This window comes from Pleurodeles waltl, chromosome 5, assembly GCF_031143425.1.
Source record: "Pleurodeles waltl isolate 20211129_DDA chromosome 5, aPleWal1.hap1.20221129, whole genome shotgun sequence".
Classification (NCBI taxonomy): Eukaryota; Metazoa; Chordata; class Amphibia; order Caudata; family Salamandridae; genus Pleurodeles; species Pleurodeles waltl.
Window position 1 is genome coordinate 989,383,081 of NC_090444.1, and position 17,919 is coordinate 989,400,999.

At 42.9% G+C, this 17,919-nt stretch overlaps 1 protein-coding gene across 4 annotated transcripts in view; it reads right to left on the reverse strand.

Moving 5' to 3' along the window:
• RDH13 (retinol dehydrogenase 13) overlaps window positions 1-17,919 on the reverse strand; it is a 198,673-nt gene that overhangs the window by 171,427 nt on the left and 9,327 nt on the right. The window lies entirely within an intron of this gene.

The window sequence follows — 17,919 nt, forward strand, 5'->3', positions numbered from 1 at the left end:
TCTGATATGTACTTCATGTAAGCCGGACGTTATTTTAGTAATTTTTTTGCATCACTGCAATCACCTGAGATTGTAATGCTATTGAGCGCTTGGCAGGGCTGCTCAGGAAGTGGAATTTAATTGGTGTACATCTTGCTACTTATTGCTGAGGTGCCTGTTTTCTGTGTTGCAGTAAAAAGTTTCATGGAGCCGAGATAATAGACAATTAATCAGAGGCCATGATAATTATTATCCTAGGCCGAGCTGATAAGCTTTCTCATGCTGTCAGTACCTGCAGGTGTTGCCTTTGTCAGAGGTTGAGCAGATCAGCCCCCAGAGCTCTGGGCTGTAATTGGATGTTATGTCACATACCGATGTGACGTGTGCTGGAGCACGGGCCTCCTACCCTTTCCCTGGCTTTAGGCATGCCAGTGTGATGAGAAAAGCAGATGGCCCTCTTAGTTCTAACTCTGTGGGATGATCCTTTGGACTGTGACACCATGAAAAAGGTAAAGCTCACTGTGGTAAGTTAAAGCATTTGTGTTATTTTCCGTACTGGCCTAACATGCTCATTCCATTGCATCAATTGTTATGCTTACCTTTATTATCCTCATTGGTTAAGCTTGTTGGTGTTCATACCACATTCTGAATTTTAAATGTTGCGCGCTGTCAGTTGTATCTTGCTGCTGAGGTGTTTGGATGCTCCAATAAATGGATCTTACTTTTTCTACATGATTTGTATGTGTGTATTTATAATCGAACTCGGCAGATCAAATATTTAAAGACAGTCTAGAAAAGTCACCAACTTGTTTTCCAGGCTGCTGCAGGAAAATGTGTTGTGCTCAGCTGCCTGGAAAACAACACATCTGCGTTTTGTGCTATAAACTCAGTCAGAACTCCAAAACAATTAATCTGTTCTCACAATATGAAAAGTTTACCTTCTGTTATTGAAATTAGTCATTTATTCATGCTGCTTAGATTTAGTTCAATATGGCAACGGTGGGCGTGTCTGGCCTTATTTGGGCTTTGATAATTTATTATAAGGGAATGTGTTAGAGGTTCAATGGACCTTTTGACTCCGCTAAGAGCGATCCACCATGGACACAAATTTTACTCATGACCTAACCAACAACAATATAACTTGTTTAACAAACCTTTATCAGAAAATTTTGAGTCAGTAAACATAACACACCATGGCACATGTGGCCATGAATAACCACACTATTTGATAAAGTTAGAAAGTTTATTTTCTTAGATTAACAATGCTAATATCACGTAAAGTAATCTTAGAACCAAATGATAGACATTTAAAAACAACACAGGCTGACCAAAGCGGCAGAAAAATTAATCTTACCAAAGCATTTATCATTAAACATTCAGGAGTTACCGTACAGATCAATAACTGAACAGTAGAAATGGCATTCATCTAGACAACAGGTGAATAAAATCAATCCTTGGTAAGCAACATTTGTTTGAACATGGAAACATGGACACACTAACTAACCCTCTAATTTGAAGAGCATGTCTGGGCTTCATGAAAAAAGAATAATTAGACAAAAGTTAATTTGGAAAACATCTAGCTAGGGCTCTAAAAATAGCAGTTGGAACCTAAAAGAAAAGAGCAAAAATCTATAACAAAGACAATTTCATTTTGTTATACCTCTCCTGAATGTATCAGCAAGCTGCGATTTCTTTGTCAGTTGGATATCTGTCTGGTCAGCATTGGCAGGGGGAAATTAAGGGGATTGGCTCAGCCACGGTTGGGCTTTAGGTTATCGGAACCATTTCAAAACGGGCATCAAGCTAAGAAAACAGCATCAATAACAAAATTAAGCAATGAGGCTAAAGGCCAGGACGAAAGGACATCTAGAACTGCTCTCCTTCCGGTAAGTGCAGTCAGGATAAGTCAAAACCACACAGGCAGTTTCTCACAGGCAGTTAGAGCATCAGGTGTTCACAGTAGAATCAATAAACATTAATTCTTAAACATATGATATAGTTAGAGAGTCTTTCACATGTCGATGATTAGCTTCTCTTCTCCCGTTCCCATCACCAGTTTTGTCGGGTAACTTCTTAGTTGCAATCATAACTCCAGTCAGTGAAGCCTTCGTCACATCCTGGGAACTTTAGCTTCTCACACACCAAAGTTACAAATGTATCCATAGGTAGTACATCGCATTACAGCAGACAGTTCTCACAAGAAAGTTTAAGACATCAACTAGTTTAACATTGCAACATTACAAATCTGTTTGGTCAGCACTGTGTGAACAATGAACAAATGTGAATTCTAATGAGACAGAAAACACTTACGAACATTTATTTATGCCATGAATCTTAACATGAGGACTTGTCGACTAGGCACATAATTTCACAATTACTCAATGCCTGGTTTATTTAAGCGAATACATTTCATTAATACCATAATATGGTCCACTAATACTTTTAATTCTGTATGTGCGTATTCATTCTAAGCAGTTATTGTAATTTATTTATATTGTACATGTTATGGTTGCCACATAGGTAGGCACATTTTCCAAAACACTTGATTTCTTCTATATTAGCATAATTTGTGTCAGATCTTAGTTATTAATCAATGCAGCTTTATTAACAGGTGCAGCTTTTACAATCCCTCCTCTGATGACTAGATGTGGTATCACATCCTACTTCACACAACACAATTTTTTGTTAATCTAAAATTTTGTTTCTTCATAATGCCTGACATTTTCCCTCTTTCTCCAGATTTCTTCGATATATCTGCTTCTCGACTTTAACAATTACATTTCTTCCCTCCTCTGATCAATTTTCATTCTTTGTCTTTTAATTAGTGTATATGATTTGTAAGCTCTAATTATGCAAATGACACAAATTATAATAATCATTACTGGTTCCAATATTATCACTGGGATACCATTTCCCAGGCTGCCCAACCAATTTCCCACAGTCGCAACACCTTTGCCAACCTTTTCCCAAAACCCAGGTTCTTTTAGAACTTTTAAGTCAGAATTTATGCTAGACAGATTCTTAACAAAGCTCTTAACTTCTCTACTGTTATCAGGAATATACGTACAACAATGTTGTGATTTCATCATTTTACAGACTCCGCCCCCCTCTGCTAAAAGGATGTCTAGCGCAAGGTGATTCTGAAGAGTCACAGAACGTACCGCAGCCATTTCAGTGTCCATTAAGACCATGGCTCCAGAAAAACTAGTCAGCATGTTATCCACAATAGTAAATAACTTTTGAATGTTCATGGAATTTAGAATAACTCCCACTGAAGGAATAATTGCTCCAAATATATCTCCAATTATGCCAGAATAAGAGTCTATCTTTGGTCTAGCAAGGGGTAATTCTTTCAGTTTAGGTGTCTTGTTTAGTTTCTCAAGTTGATAAATCTTTGGGAAAACAATTCCCGAATAAGTGCAATACCATCCTCTTGGAAGAAGGTATTAGGCATCTGGTCTACAGATGTAATAAACCATAGGAATCGCTGGGTCTTGTCCATTTAGCATAAAAGTCCATTTACTCTGGAAAATAAATACATGTCTGCATTCACTTGTTCCCACAAATAAGGTGTCTGTTCTGGATTGTGATCTGTATATACAAAGCTTTCCTATCTGTTGCGCATCTAAAGCTAACTTCCCTTGTCTTTTAGTTTCACTAAATGCATGGTCATTTCTAAATGTCCGTTTCACTAACCCCTTATCTATTTTCTCCTTCAATGCCTTTCTCCTGTCATCAATTTGATGTAAAAAATTCTCCTCTACTGGTGAAAGCAAGCATGTAGGGTTATTCCTGTGTGCGTAAGCTGTGCCAAATGTTAGTGTAGGTTCAAAGGAGCCTCTCACTAATTCTATATTCTTTTCCCTCGCTAGGCTACTCAAGTATTTGATAATGGGAACAAAAGAAAATACTCAATCATGGTTTGAATAAAAATACTGTATGCACTGTTGGTTATAAAACCTTGTTAGTAAAAGACTGCAACTAATTCCATACGTTAGTGGCAGCCTATGGTAAATTATTCCTTCTTACACTGATGAAGGAGTTTGCGTGCAATATAACATTATCTCACATTCATTGTTTCGACATATTCATACAGCTAGCGATAGAAAACATCAGAGGAAAGATCTCCTTGTGAGTTATCTATGTGCAAATATATCTCATCCTGTTTAAACTTGTCTAATTCTGTGAGTGTAGTAATAGTTTCTAAAGAAGAGGTGTGATTAGTTTCAGCTTTATTGAGAAAGCTCATGCTCACAATCAATAGCAAACATACTATCATGCATACAATCGCTAAGTCAATACCTATGTATTTACAGCACCTATTGTTTTTAACCGGCTTGTTGTGAGTAGCTATGATCTGTAACGAATTAGAAAGTATAAGGAACAAATACAACTATGCAGCAAAACCAACAAAAATCTTCAATCTTATTTTCAGTTATTTACAGCCTTTAGTCTCTTCTCCTGAACTTCTGTCAGACCTCAGTAACTGTTGTCAAAATCAGTTTAGCAGTTTTGTCAAATCAGTTTATTTCAAAGTCTTTTCAGGTTGTTTTTTAATGTCTCTTTCCTTTCTCAGTTTCACAGAATTTTCTCAAAGTTCAGTTCATGAACCAACTTCACGTGCCAAAGTACTGACCTGGAATTTCACAATCAAAACAAAATGACAAAAATGTGTGTTGCCAATCACGCGTTGTTGCATATGCCCATTCAGGACATGCATAACTTCGATTTGCAATTTGTTTTCTTTTCAGTCTTCGATATCCACTTAATTCTTCATCACTCAAATCTTTTCTTCTTGTGGTGTCTACTTCTTTGATTGTTAACAATATGATTGAGTCTTTTCTCTTAACTTGTGATCTTGGCCACTTGTCTACTTTCTGTGTTCCCTTTGTCAGTTTGTAAACTGTCAGTTTACAGTGTTGGGTCTACAGCTTCTCCTTGTTCTGCAGGATTTTGACCTGATGTACCTGCAACTTGTTCCGGAGAAGTCAGATCTGCTCAGCTTCTGGGATAGTCCTCCGCTGACTAGACTCTCCTGCTGCCTCAGTTGAGACTGGTTCAATGCCAATTTCCTGTAAGTCCATCTCATCTCTTACAGGGGAATCTGGATTTTCCTCTGTCTGCTCAGAGTCCGTTTCTGATTATCCAGTTTCTTTGTCTGCTTCTGGAGTTTGTCTGGATGTTGTTGGTACTCTAAACAACTCTACTTCATAGTACAAAGGACAGGGTACTTTTTGAGTGTGACTGGCATGTACTCAGTTTGGCACTCCTGCACACTTCATAGCAGTAGTAGTGACTAGTACTACCTGGTGATGACCCTTCCACAGGGGCTTCAAACAAGTCTTCCTCACGTGTTTTCGGATCACAACCCAGTCTCCAGCTCTCAGGTTGTGTCTTTGATCTTGGGATGGATGCACAGTTGTGGCCTCCACCTGATGAGAAAGAGAGCGAACCACATCAGCCAGACCCTTGCAGTAATCCAACACCATGTCATCTGTTATGTTTACAAAAGCAATTGCAGGAACTGTGGGCAACCTCATTGCTCTGCCCATGAGGATTTCGTGCGGAGACAGTCCAGTTTTCCTGTCCGATGTATTTCTCATGCTCATCAGAACTAACAATAGTGCATCTGGAAGTTTCAGATTCACAGACGCACACATCTTTTCAAGTCGTGACTTCAGGTTACCATTCATTTGTTCTACAAGTCCTGAGGCTTCAGGGCGATAGCTACAGTGCAACTTCTGGTCAATGTTTAAGGCTGAACGGAGTAATTTTATTACTTTGTTGTTGAAATGACTTCCTCTATCTGATTCTAAAGAGACCGGAAAATCAAAACGTGGTATCTGCTCCTCAAGCTATAATTTTGCTACGGTGAGGCTGTCATTGCTACGTGTGGGGTATGCTTCAACATAGTGACTAAAAATGCAAACAATCACCAACACATATCTCAATCCACCACACACAGGCATTTCAATGAATTCCATTTGCATTCTGCTGAATGGACTTCCAGCTCTTCCAATGTGGCTCGTGTTAACGAGTTTTCTTTTACCCACATTCATCTGCTGACAGATGATACAATGGTGGCAAACTGCTTCTGCAACCTGCCTAAATTTTGGATTAAACCCTGACTGCTTGAATGTTTGAATCATTGGATCCCTCCCAACATGTGCTTGACCATGATAATATCTAGCCATTTGAGTCAGCTAACTATTTGGTAACACTGTTTGTCCCTCCCCGGACACCCAAACATCACCTTCTCTTTGCACATGTTTCATTTTAGCCCACGTTTTCTTTTCTTCTTTGTTAACACTTTCTTGCAGGCTCTTCCCAGGTATCAACAACAGTTAATGCATAACTTGTACCAACTTCTTCTGGCAGCGGTTCAAATTTGCTTTGATAGATATGCAATTCAATGTGCAAAACCTTGCGACTTGATCTGCATATCCATTTCCCATTGAAACAAAATCTTGCGATCTTTGGTGGGTACTGCATTTCATCATAGCAATCCTTTCAGGCATTTGTAAAGCTTGAAACAAATCATGGATTATGTCACCATTTCTAACTGGTGAACCAGAAAAGGTCATGAAACCTCTCTGTGACCATAGCTGGCCGAAGTTGTGCACTATTCCAAATCCATACAGGCTGTCTGTATAAATGGTAACTTTAAGCTGTGCAGAGCCACCATCTCAGCTACTTGTGCAGAAAATACTCCCCGAAGCCAAGAAGCTTCGAGTATTCCAAAAATCGTACACACAGCATATCCTGCTTTTAATTTTCCCATGTTATCTCTTAAAGAGGAACATCACCAAAAATAATTTGGTCATTTTCTTCCAATAGGACATCTCGAATGTCAGGTCTAGGTTTTGTACACAATTCAGTAACTTCCAGACAGTCATGTTCGACATCTTTCAATTTGTCAATTTCAATATTTCCTTTTGGAAGCAAAGTCGGTGGGTTAAGCACTGTACACCTTTACAGAGTAACATTTGGAGAACCCAAAAGTACAGTTTCGTATCTGGTCAATCTAGCATTTGTTAAGTGCTATGTCTTTCTTCATGTAAGCAAAGCTTCAATGGAGAGAAGGACCAAAACAGTTAAGGGATGTCCCATCACAATGCTCTTACTCTAAGTGAGGATCAATCCAACCACTGCACAGTTCGCAAACAGCCAGGCAAAGCTGCTGCGAATAGCTCCAAAGTAGCAGAAAAACATGCTACAAGTCGGTTTACACCACCATGTACCTGTGTCAAAACAGAAAGAGAGCATGCATCACGTTTATGACAAAACAACATGAATGGTTTCGTGTAGTCAGGCATTCCCAAAGTCGAGTCTTTGCACAGACTTTCTCTCAACTCAGTAAAGGCTTTCATACAAGCTTGGTCAAACTCTAGAGGGTCAGTAACCTCTTTGTGAGTCAGCTTCTGCAGTGGTTTGGAAATGATTGAGAAATTGGGAATCCACTGGATTTGGCAACGCTGGACAACATTTAATAACAATATCAATGATTTGACTCAAATCCTGAACAATCTGAAATTTTCCACAGGGTGTTCGCAATCCAACTGTAGGAGAGTTACATGAGCTGCTCAGTACTTCTTTTAAAACACCTTGTCTTACGAATTCTGCAATTATAGGTGCAATCCCTTCAATAGTGTCGTGTGTCCTATGGTATTGGGGAATCTGGGGGAAAACTGCATTTGGCTTCACTGAAACTTTAACTGGCTCAACTCCTCTGATTAGACAGATGTCGTTCCCTGAAAAATCCCATACTTTCACCTTAAGTGTTCCCTGAAGGTCAGAAGGAAGATCTCGCACTGTAAAGACGAGAAAGAAACTGATCAATGGGTATGCTTCATTTACTGAGTTACAGTCTGTTTCCTCAGACTGATCGTCTTCATTATCACTATTTGTTTGAATGTCAATCCCATCATTTGAACAGGTAATTGAACATCTAGTTTTGCACAGCAAGTCCGTTCCTAGTAAGGAAACTGGATTTGAGTCACAAACTACAAACTTGTGTAAGCCTTTGAAATTTCCAGTTTTAACTGGAACTGGTTCTGTAATAGAGTTCGTCAAATAATCGACTTCTGCAGATCTTACAGTGGAACGTGTAGCTCCTGTATCAACTAAGAATGCGACTTTGTGACCCATTATATTTCCCTTCACATATGGACCCTTTTGTTCTACTTCTAATGAAGCTGCGAACACATATTCTTCTTCATCTGAACTCTCACTCATCAACTCATCATTCGATTCATCCTCACTGTGTAATGGGTATTGGTGTATTGTGTAATTACTGGTGTTGAACCATTGACCTGTGCCCTGCTGGGGAAGCATATTCTGCTGCTGTTCTATTGGGGCCTGGGGTATCTGAATTTGTTGCCTATGTACCATTTGAACTTGGGGTTGCACTTGCTGTGACTGTGGCATATACAAATGTGGCATTTGCATTTGGTACATGGGCTGAGGACCTTGCACTTGAATCACATTATTCCGGAAATAAAAATGTTGACCTCTCACTCTTTGTCCTCTCATATTTAAAAAAGGATCGTTTTCGTCCGTGTGACAACACCTTCATGTCCTAACATCGGACACTCCCACTTCCAATGTCTGAGGCCACTGCAAGCGTGACAAGGTAACGTCCTTTTCATTGCCTGGATATCATTCTTTGTAACTACAGTGCTCAAGTCAACACCACGGTTCACATTTCCATCCATTTCCACCCCGAACTCTACCTTTTGCCTGAGCCTGAAACAACATGTTTCCCTGCTGCTGCTGTGGAAACACTTCCTGCATTCCTGATTGTGTCGCTTTAATCTGCATCACCATTGCCTTCTCTTTCAACTTTCTCTGCTTCAATTCAATCTCATCACTACAGTACTTGGCATATTGCAATACTTCAGCAATTGACTTTGCTTGCCATCAAATCAAATGACTCTTAAATCATATGGCTAATTTCAGGTCTCAATCCTTCAACAAATCTGAACACAAAATTAATCATGTCTTTTAGCTCAACTTTTTCTGTACCACTGCAATGTCGGAATGCCTATAACAATCTCTTGTAGTATGCATGTATGGACTCCTTTCCTTCTTGAGCTATCCTTTCTATTCTCTTGCAATCGATATTCTTGGGAGAAATTCTTGTTTTAAAAAATACAGTCACTTTGTAATAGTACTTCATTACATCATGAGATGGTGCACCTGTAGATGGATCTTGTGGGTGCTCTCTCATTGGCCAATCTACACTCCTTTTGCATCCAACCCATACATCAGCTAGAACCACTATTTCTAACAGGGTATTCAAATCTTCCCACAGGCATTTTGCAAGCTTCACAAACTTGTCTGTTTGTTGGTACCATTTTCTCTGGCTTCTCTCAATCTCGGGTAGTCATTTGTAAACGACAGAATGTCACTTCTGCTCGAAGAGAAATGTACAAAATTCCCTCCCAGAATTTCTCTCATTGGTAATATATTAACAATTAAATGTGCAGACTCCCTTTTCTTCTTGTCTCGTTTCCTTACACATCTGCCTTCCCATTTATCTAATGCTCCCCATGTCTGAATGCTCTGGATAAATTCCCTAAAGTTAATTTTCATTCCCAGTATTCTCATGTTCTCAATATCCTTCGAGTCAAATTCTAACCTGTAACTTCTTCTCAAAATGTTTCATTTTCTCAATTTCTATGTCGTATTTCTCTGCCAGGTCTACCAATCTCTGGTGTACCAATCCTGTTTTTTTTGTAATTATTTTGCACAAGAAGCGCAATTCATCTTCTCTATAAGTCAAGTCTGTTTAATTCAATTGTTCCCTCTACTTCTAATTTAAGCCTAGTCAAATTCAATGGAGTTCCTCCATTTGAATCTCCTGGTGTGCTATTCAGACTTTCCAGCCATTTGGTTAGTTGCAGGGCGGTCAAACCTTGTAATGAGATAGTGTTATTACTTATATTGGGTACTTGCTGTAATGTTAGACATGGAGTCTCTGGGGTCCTCAAAAATGGGTTAGGACCTATTTCTGGTCTCCCCGGATAATTCAGTGGAATCCTGGAATAATTCAAGTCAATTAATGGACCTGTCATGTCAAAAATATGCTTTACCAGAGACATAACTTCTGTATTTACATTGAATCTCTCCATTTCCACACTCAAATTCACAATTTTCTGTTCACTGCTCTTATTATTTCCCAGAGCAAACAATGGTATAACAGGAGCAATAGTAACAGGTACTGACACAGCATCAGGACTCGGTTGGACGTTTTGATATCTAGAGTACATTATTTCTGTATTTTGACTTATCAATGCAGAAGTATTTGTCTGTGACCCTGTTATGGGGGTGTACCTCTGGATTGTCTGGGCTTGCATTGGGGATATCAAATCAGGTGTAGATTCTATTTGAATCAATGTTGGCTTTTGATACATTTTTCTAATTTGGGAAGCTTGTCCTGTTGGCACCATTAAACTTGTTGCAGTATTTACAATGGGAACGTTTGGATAAATCCTGGGTATATCAACCTGCAGCATGGGTGTCTGTATTATGGAAGTAGAGGAACATTGTGGGTAACCCATACTTGGCTCTGTGTCATTTCAGTGGGTACTGGAGCAGTAGGATCGGCACTAGTACTTAGACCTGTCTCATGTGCTGCATATGGTAGGGGGACGATTTCTCAATGATTACAAAATAAACTCATCATCATCAGAGTCTTGATCATAGGTCAAAGACTTTCTAGACTCCTTTGATTTCTGCTCTTATTCCTCAGGAGGATACAAACCCTTCTTCTTGGCATTCTGTTTGACATTGCTCTCGTTTTCTTGTGTAATTGCAGGAAACATATTAATTCCTGTAAAGTCTCAGTTCTCCAAAATTTCTGCTCACAATCCCATTACGCCTCAGCTACAGTTTTCTCAGCCTTTCTAATTCACCTCTCAAATTTCTGTTGCTGTCTGGCCAACAACTCCCAAATAGCTAATGCTTCAAATTGTGCAGGTCTCGGAGGAGGTTTTGAATCATACAGTACTCTCCCCAAATTCTCTAAGATTCTCAAATTAAAGGTTCCATGGGCAGGAAACACTAAATTCCCTTCCTTTTCTGTATCCTTGCACCATCGTTTTAACCAAAGACATGGCGCGGCACATAATTCTTCAAATACAATATAGGCGGGTGTGCCTTCTGGTGGTGTAATTTCTCCTATTCTAACTGGAATTAACGCATCTCTACTTGGGGCACTCTCTAATGCTTTGAAAAATTTCATTTTCGGGTTTGAGCTATGATTCAATCAAATCAGGAAATAGATTTCAATCCCAAAATCCTTTTCTTTGCCTTCCTCAACCAATAACGCTTCACGGTTGTCCACCAATCCGTTTGGAACTTTCTCATCAACCAACCAATCCCAGCGCGGACCTATTGATGTCACACGTACAGCGGCTCACAAAGCACTCTGGCTTGTCTTCCTCAAATCAGATCCACGCCAAACTAAATGCAAATATCGCGAGCACTAAAGAAAAGTCAACAAACCAAACTGGTCTGTTTACTACAGGTAGGAAACACAATCGCTTCGGAAACCTTACTGAATTTGCAACTGCAGCTTTTAGCTCTAACAGATATTCTTTCGATCTCAGTTTCCCTGACTCACAAGCAAAATTCAACCAGCAAATTTTAACCTAAACTGATCTTCAGATCCTTCCGGTACACTTAGGAATCACCCAATCTCCGTCAAAACTAACACTCCCTTTTTAACACACAATTTATGAGTTCGTCAACCATGCCCAATTGACCTATTAAACAAACAAATTACAATATCAACCAAGTGTCTTCTACACTTGTTCAATAACCAATGCTCAATACTCCGGAGTCTTAGACCATGCAGGGTCCATATACCAACAACCATGTGGACAATTGTTTAGCACAAAGCACCACACACAAGTGAAGTTCAACAAATTCCCTACATGCACCCTTTGGAGTACACACACTCCCTAAACAACTACATTGGAGTACACAAACTCCCTATTACTCACAAACATCACAAGTCACCTGCAATTCGCTTCAGCAATGCACGCGCAAAACCTATCCCATTCACAGTCACACTAGGAATTTTGAGGACATTATCAAACAAGCATTGGCAAAACCCAAGGTTTTGGGAAAGTTATCCTAGTACTGAAAAACCAGGGCAGGTGCTTAAGGAGATGTGACTGTCCGTCTGTTACCAAAAACTATCAAAAACTGGGGACCACTACAACTGGGAAGCCATGAATAACCACACTATTTGATAAAGTTGGAAAGTGTATTTGCCTAGATTAACAATGCTAATATCACGTAAAGTAATCTTAGAACCAAATGATAGACATATACAAACAACACAGGCTGACCAAAGCGATGGAAAAATTAATCTTACCAAAGCGTTCATCATTAAACATTCAGAAGTTACTGTACAGATCAATAACATCAATAACTGAACAGTAGAAATGGCATACATCTAGACTCGACAGGTGAATAAAATCAATCCTTGGTTAAAAACATTTGTTTGAACATTGAGACACTAACTAACCCTCTAGTTTGAAGAGCATGTTTGTGCTTCATGCAAAAAGAATAATTTGTTAAACATCTAGCTAGGGCTCTAAAAATAACAGCTGGTACCTAAAAGAAAAGAACAAAAATCTAGAACAAAGACAATTTCATTTTGTTATACCTCCTGAATGGATCAGCAAGCTGTGATTTCTTTGTCAGTTGGATATCCATCTTGTCAGGGGAAAATGAAGGGGATTGGCTCAGCCACGGTTGGGCTCTAGGTTAACTGAACCACCTTAGAAAGGGTGTTGGACTTTTGCTTTTGCAGGGTCATCCCCAGACTTTTTTGCCTCCTGCCTCCTATATTTTTCTGACATGTTGCTGTTGGCTTTTCAACTCTGAGCACTTTACCACTGCTAACCAGTGCTAAAGTGCATATGCTCTCCTGTTTAAATTATATGTAAATGGTTTATCCATGATTGGCATATTTGATTTACTAGTAAGTCCCTAGTAAGGTGCACTAGAGGTGCCAGGGCCTGTAAATCAAATGCTACTAGTGGGCCTGCAGCCCTGGTTGTGCCACCCACATAAGTAGCTCTGTAATCATGTCTCAGACCTGCCCTTGCAGTGTCTGTATGTGTATTTTTACACTGTAAATTCGACTTGGCAAGTGTACCCACTTGCCAGGCCTAAACCTTCCCTTTCCTTACATGTAAGGCACCCCTAAGGTAGGCCCTAGGTAGCCCCAAGGGCAGGGTGCAGTGTATGGATAAGGTAGGACATATAGTAATGTGGTTTATATGTCCCGACAGTGAAATACTGCCAATTTCGTTTTCACTGTTGCAAGGTCTGTCTCTCTCTCATAGGATAATATGGGGGCTACCTTTAAATATGATTAAAGTGTAGATTCCCCTAGAGAGTAGATGGACAGGTGGAGTTTGGGATCCCTGAACTCACAATTTAAAAATACATCTTTTAGTAAAGTTGATTTTGAGATTGTGCGTTTGAAAATGCCACTTTTAGAAAGTGAGCATTTTCTTACTTAAACCATTCTGTGACTCTGCCTTGTTTGTGGATTCCCTGTCTGGGTCAGTTTGACAGTTGGGTTGTTTTTCACCTCACACCAGACAGTGACACAAAGGGAGCTGGGGTGTGATCTGCATTCCTGATTAGCCATCTCTGCTAGGAGGGAGGGGTGGAGTGGTCACTCTCATCTGAAAGGATTGTGCCTGCCTCTGACAATGCTGTCTCCAGCCCCCTGGTGTGTGTCTGAGGCCTTGCCTGGGCAAGGCAGGATTTCACAAGAAGGTGTGAGTCCCCTTTGAAGGAAGGTGACTTCAAAGACTAAAATGGGTATAAGAAGGGCACCCAAACTTACAAACTTTAGAAACACTTCTGGAATCAAGAGGAACCTCTGCCTGGAGAAGAGCTGATCGCTGAGGAACAAGTGCTGCCCTGCCTGTGACTGTGCTTTGTGGAGCTTTCCTGCAGTGCTGCTTCTGCCAGAGTAAGAGGGCAAAGACTGGACTTTGTGTGCCTTCCATCTTGAAGAAGAAATCTCCAAGGGCTTGATGTAGAGCTTGCCTCCTGTTGTTGAAGTCTCAGGGATAGCAAAGACTTCTTCCTGCCAGCACCTGGAGTCTCTGGAGAGACCCCTACTCTGCTCTGTGGTGCCCTTCCAGTTCCTGGGACCCTGAAAGGAGAGGCTGGCAGCCTAAGGACAAAAATACACGCACCGAGCGCCGTGCGGAGAAAAGATCGACGCGAATCCGATCGCGGCTGAGAAAACGACGCGACGCCGGTTCCGCAGCTGAGAAACGACGCCGCAGGAAACGCGACCGAGAAACCGACGCCTGGAGCAGGAGAAACGACGCGCAGCATCGCTGACGGAGGCTGAGAGATCGCACCCTGCGCCGCGGGACTTTCGGATCGTCGTGTGGCTGGCTTTTTCAACGCGCACCGCCGTGCCGAGTTGTTTTCGACGCACACAGCCGTGCAGGGTTACTTTCGACGCACACCGCCCGTGCGGGGTTATTTTTGACGCAAACCAGGTACATTTTTCACGCTAGCAGCGCTAGTGTGGTGTTACAACTACCTAAAGACTCTTTTTATTTTAAACCTTTAAAGAATCATAACTTGACTTGTGTATGTTGGATTTTTGTCGTTTTGGTCTTGTTTTGTCTAGATAAATATTTCCTATTTTTCTATACTGGTGTTGTGTCATTTTGTAGTGTTTTCATTAAGTTACTGTGTGTGTTGGTACAAATACTTTACGCCCAGCACTCTGAGGTTAAGCCTACTGCTCTGCCAAGCTACCAAGGGGGTAAGCAGGGGTTAGCTGAGGGTGATTCTCTTTTATCCTAACTAGAGTGAGGGTCCTTGCTTGAACAGGGGGTAACCTGACTGTCAACCAAAGACCCCATTTCTAACATTGGTGACCAGCGGTCGGGATTTGGACTTGTATTTGTACTTGACATACAGTAATTAAGTGTACACTACTGTTTTGATCTCAGACCACTACGTGACCACATACTACTTGTCTTGTGATTCTGCTTTTTGTTCTCTGATGTCCTCCTGGAAGTATTGATGATATTTTTGGACTTTGTTTTTTGGTTGTGAAGCCTTTGCAGAATGGAAGTCAATTTCTGGCACCTATTTATGTATAAAAAGTGGCAGCTTAAAGCATTTTGCATGGAAAGGGGACTGGCTGTGAACAAGAAATCCAGAAGGGAGGATCTTGAGTCAGCCCTGTTTCAGTATGAATTGAAACGTTGTCAGGCAACACCACCAAATGAGTCTGAGGAGGATGACTACTCCGAAGAGGAGGGAACAGAAAGAGATGAGTGGCTCCTAGCTCGAATCCGGAGTCTGGAAGAGCTAGATGCAGAGCTTGAGAGGGCTGAGGAGCAGAGAGCCTTAGTCCTGGAAAAAGAAAGGATTGCAGCTCAAGAGCTGAGCTGTGAAGAGCTGAAGCTGGAGGCCATGAGGGCTGAATCCAGTTCAGATGGTGGCAGCAAAAATCTTGTATCCAGTACTGCTGAAGAAGTGCACATGCCCAGAGAGGTGGTGCCCTACTTGAAGGAGGGAGTTAACACACGCCAGGAGGTTCAGGGGTATGAGGTAGCTCCAGTGATGCACAGGGTCTCTGAGGTAGATTGGGGAACTGGCATGGGGAGTCATATTCCTACTGGTGGGAGGGACACTCTACTGACTCTAAGTGAGAGTGACAGGGAGAGGGGTTCCCCCCAAGTAGAAGTCCTGGTTATGGAGTGTGAAGACATCCCAGAAGAGTGTGGGTTGAGTGTCAGGGACAGTCAGGTACTGTCTCACCAGTCTCCGGAGGGTGATGTGGGGTGCTTTGTCAAAGCAGAGTCACTGGATGGTTGGGTGAAGGGTACTTTGGTTAATTCATGTGAGGGGCTGAGTGATGTAATTGCTGGAGAGCATATGTCTAGTCCTTATTTTCCAGAGCTATGCCAACACCAGGTGGAGTGTGAGTTCTCTGACCCCAGGGAGCTTACAATGGAGGCAGACTTCTGGGTGAGTACCAGAGAGCCTGAAGAGGCATTTGGGGGTGCTCCTGAGAGGAGTGGTCTAGGTAGTTCCCAACCAGGTGAGGTAGGGAAGGATTGTAGTGTCCCAGGTAGGTCCCAGTGTAGTGGGATGGGTGAGGGACCCCATGTCCAGTCTCAGAGGAGAGGGAATGGGGATGGGTTGAGGCCCAAGGTGCCCGAGATCCGGTCCCAGGTCCTGGAGGGTTCCCTGCGGGAACCCCAGGAGGGGAGCCTAGCCTGTACCATAGGGCCATCTGTTGAGGGAGACCCCACAGTGTCAGGAGAACTTGGGGGGGCGGCTGTAGCCAGCGTCCCACCAGTTCTGGTGTCTGGCAGTACCACTCCTAGTGAGGGGTTGCAGAAGTCCAGACAGAGGGTTGAGAGGGGGTTGCGGACCCCAGTGGAGAACCTGGAGGGTCAGGGGTCAGCTCTGAGAGCAGAGCCCCCCATGAATGACCTTGGTGAGACCATTTCTGGGTTGGGGGGAATCCAGACTCTGTCAGATGGGCAGAGGTCAGGAGACCTGCGCCAGCCAGACTCTTGTGTGGCCCTTCGGGACAGTGTGTCCCTTGAGGGGGGTAAGTGTGCCCCCCTGGAAGTCCTGGTGTGCCAGGCAATGGTTCAACCGCAGGGTGGTGACTCTGGGTTGAATGATCAGGTTCAGGGGGTAAACTCTGACCTGATGGGGGGTAAGTGTGCTCCCAAGGAAGTCCTGGTGTGCCAGGCAGTGGTTCAACCGCAGGGTGGTGACTCTGGGTTGAATAATCAGGTTCAGGGGGTAAACTCTGACCTGATGGGGGGTAAGTGTGCTCCCCAGGAAGTCCTGGTGTGCCAGGCAGTGGTTCAACCGCAGGGTGGTGACCCTGGGTTGGATGACCAGGTTCAGAGGGTAAACTCTGACCTGGTAGGGGGTAGGTATGCCCCCCAGGAAGTCCTGGGTTGCCAGGCAGTGATCCAGTCTGTGGGTACAGGCCCTGGATTGGGAGGCCAGGTTAAGGGTGTCCCCCCTGACCTGGAGGAAGGGGCTACTGCTAACAGTGCCCCTACCATGTTGTCTTCTGGGGGGGCCGCTCCTAGTTGGGTGGTTCAGGACCCCAGAAGAGAGGGCAGGGGGAGGGAAGCCTCACCCCTGGCCCTGGTCCAACCTGAAGGTACAGACCCCAGGTTGGAGGATCAGTTGCAGGTTAACATCCCTGCACTGATGGAAGAATTGTGCAGGACTGCTTCTACAAGCACCCTGACAGTTTTTGACTCTGGGGGTGCCGCTTCTGCAGGGAGGGTACAGAGCCCCAGAGGGGAGGACCAGGGTCAGGTTGTCATCCCTGACCTGGTGGAAGAGAGAGTGGTCAAAGGGTGCCAGGCACCTGGGGCTACCACCCCCCACTCTCCACAGTCACAGTGGTTAGAGAGGCCTGAGGTCGGGCTCTCATCCCTGACAGTTGTCTGGGGCCACTGTGGCTTGCTGTCCTGGTGGACAGAGTTGCCCCTGGGGGGGGGGAAGGACGAGAGTCACACCCCAGGGGTGGAGTGGGCAACACCATTGTGTTGGCCCTGGTGGTACTATCTGCCCATTGCAATACATCTGTGAGCAAAGTAAAGTTAGGTGTTGCACAGATGGTGTCTGTAGATGTGGAGAAGGGTTCCCCATGGGTTAGCTTAGTGGGCCCTGAGAGTATGGACAGAGGGATCCAACTGGAGTCAGGAAGGCGTAGAACTGGAGCATGCCCCTGCTGTTGTGGGCCTGGGTCCCTGTTCTATCGCCCCAATCAGGGAAGTACATCAAGGTATTGATTGTTCTCCCCTGGCTTTAGGCTGGTAGGGGGTCGTGTTGGACTTTTGCTTTTGCAGGGTCATCCCCAGACTTTTTTGCCTCCTGCCTCCTATATTT